The sequence below is a fragment of the Lycium barbarum genome, chromosome 6, assembly GCF_019175385.1.
Source record: "Lycium barbarum isolate Lr01 chromosome 6, ASM1917538v2, whole genome shotgun sequence".
NCBI classification, from domain to species: Eukaryota; Viridiplantae; Streptophyta; class Magnoliopsida; order Solanales; family Solanaceae; genus Lycium; species Lycium barbarum.
The window spans coordinates 15200038-15202918 of NC_083342.1; the positions used below are offsets into that span (position 1 = coordinate 15200038).

At 35.6% G+C, this 2881-nt stretch overlaps 1 long non-coding RNA gene across 1 annotated transcript; it reads right to left on the reverse strand.

Annotated features, from left to right (window-relative positions):
• Positions 1 to 1099: 1099 nt before the first annotated feature.
• Positions 1100 to 2881, reverse strand: LOC132599589 (uncharacterized). Its single transcript, XR_009566883.1, has 3 exons — positions 2768 to 2881; positions 2604 to 2687; positions 1100 to 1422 (listed from the first exon to the last, which is right to left on the reverse strand). It is a non-coding gene; the product is annotated as an uncharacterized LOC132599589 (long non-coding RNA).

A 2881-nucleotide genomic window follows, 5' to 3' on the forward strand; every position in this document is an offset into this window, starting at 1 on the left:
TTTAAACCGAAATTTATACATTACCCAAAAAATTAAAATAGTCCAGACCCATTAAGTTTAAGCCCAAAAAAAACCTAATTATAATAAGTTCTCTTTTGCTTTTGTATCCCTAATTTTTCGCTTTTGTTGAGAAAATCAAATATCCTTAACAAAGAAAGGTGACTAGGATGTGTCTTTAGGATTAATGTATGTCCTTTATGTGTTTTCTTAATTATTCTTACTGTATGTATATAACAACTAGTAATCCTATATTATGGTTATGGTTTTCTGTTTTTGTGTATCCTGTTTATGTGATTTTGATTTTAATTTGTTAGTTTTATGTTTTGTTGCTTTTGAGAATATGAATTAGTGTAAATGGAATTGCTTTTAATATCATATCAAAAAACCGAATTGAAAAAACCAAAACCGAACCGAACCAAACTTTAAAAAAACGAAACCGAACCGAACTAGTTGGGTTCGATGTTCGGTGTCCACCTTCAAAAAACCGAAATCGAAATAGCCAAATCGAAGTTTGATAAAACTGAATCAAAGAACCGAACGCCCACCCCTACACAAAACCATATAACATTCATCTTGTGGATATGTCGAACTGGCTGAAATAAAAGATTTAGACTCGAATAAGATATCCATTAAGAATTTCTTAAAATATGAGGGAGCTCAAACAAACAACAGTTGATATTGCAGCAAAATGATATAAATAGGATGGCAATTAATAGGAATGAATCTGATTAATGCTAGATATCAGCACTTATATTTTTGTACCTAAGAGGGCTTAATTGCTAACCTTTTTTTCCATTTCCACATTAAATCGGGAAGGTTTTTCTCCATGTAACTAGATGCTAGGTTAAGCCAAGTCATTGCCAGTCAAACAACCCGTAAAACAGAGGTGAACGATTTGTCATAATCTGGTAACGTAAACCAGATGACACATGTATCTTGCATTAAATAGTTCTTGATCTACTGATTCAAGGAAACGAAGATTCAGTCCTTTGATCATTTCGTCTGAACCACATTTGAAGAACCTATTTTACTACTATATTATTCCCAGCTACTATTCAGGAAATACCAGACGGCGCCACTTAACATTGCAAGAAGCCAGTTTATTCTGAATATTAACCTAATATTTCTGTATAGATAAATTTGTGAATGGAGAGAACATCTCAGAGTATAGCATGATACCTGACCCGCACAAGTGACAAACTCTGTGGCAAAAAGTTTTTCATCAGCAATAACTGCTCCAATCATATTCTTACCAGGTACATCTTTAGCCGAAAAAAATCCTACAAATCCAAGAGAGGACCTGGCTCCCTAATCATCTATTGAAAGCATACGAGCATGAGGGTTTTTACTCAGTACCAGAGCAGCATGCAGATTATTGGGCGGCATTGGCGCATCATCAGTATATTCTGCTTCTCTAGAAACCTGAAAATGTTCAAGTTTACCAGCCAAGATATGCGGGGAAATTTTGGCCAAACAGAGCCAATAAATGGAAAACTATTTCATCAGAATGCCATCTCAAAATAGCCAAACACTTTCAAAAGTTCCAATTTCCTACGCATAGACAGAGCTGTACACTATAGACTTCACGATTATAGAAAAAGTATTCTTCTCAAAAGAAAGAGTACCAAAGCAAAATTAGAAGCAATAAAGGGACCCAATGTTCGGAAAAGCAATACAGTAATCCATTTAGTTATTAGATCGAAATTTTTTAAAGGGAACCAATGTTCTTTATCACTATAAAGTACAAATAAGCTCCTGCACAAGCCAGAAAATAGATAACTTTTTTTAAAAACTATAGCCAGAAAATAGATAACTGGAGAAATTAGAACATGACACCGTGGCCCCTATACATACAACAAGAGATGAGCAGCAGCAAGGAACTTAAAACCCAAATTTCACTTTTTCACGAATCAACAACAAATGAATCTTTTGTGTGCTTGTTTTTCATAAGACTTGCAGAAGTAAAACAATAGCTACAGTCATGAACGCCATCAGCACAACGGTCATCCCAGCCCTTATGTCAATTATGGCGTAACAATAAGTGCCATGCTAGGAGGTCAAGAAGTCTTTAACATTTAGTTGTTGCTTTTTGTCTGTCCACATGCAATCTAGAATTTAATGCAAATATCATCTTCCAAATCTAAACGGTGCTAGAATAGACATCAATAAATATGCATAATTTTCAAGCTATGAATGTTGTTACCTGAAGCTCGATGAAATATGAGCCTCAGGGGAATCCACAGAAGTACAATACTTCCTGATCTCAAAATCCTGAATTGGACCAACGGATGGCCGAAGAGATGAATCTACAGCTGAAAGATGTGAAGCTGGAACACACTCAAGAAATGATGGTTGTCCATCCTTTTGATGACAAACCCACAAGAAAATTTTGAAGAAGAAGCTAAACGTTAATGATTTTTGAAATTCAACCATCCCACCAGGTGCATCTTCTTTTAACAAAATTTGCTCCCCCTAAATTTTCAAAGCACCCTTCAATAGCTCTTTTATTCCAACTTTTCTTGATTAAAAAGTCTCTAATTTTTTATTGCAGCAAATGAAAGTGGAGCAATACCACCATATACAATCAAAGCATCTGAAATTACCCATTTCTTGTCCTTCTCTTCAAGGCAGACACGCATCCCAGCATTCACAATGGCAATATCAATGCTTGGCTCCAGTATCATTGCCTTGAAATAAGCCATTTGAGTTTGTGAAAGAATTTAAGCAATCTTACAAATCAGGGGACGTGTGAGACCAATTAATGTACCTAAATTGGACGCAATCCAGTTTTACGGCTCCCAATTCCCTCCTTTGCGATGACATGCATCCCTTCCACAGAATATAAAGGAGCCAAGCATGCATTTATTGCATGGTGCCTACA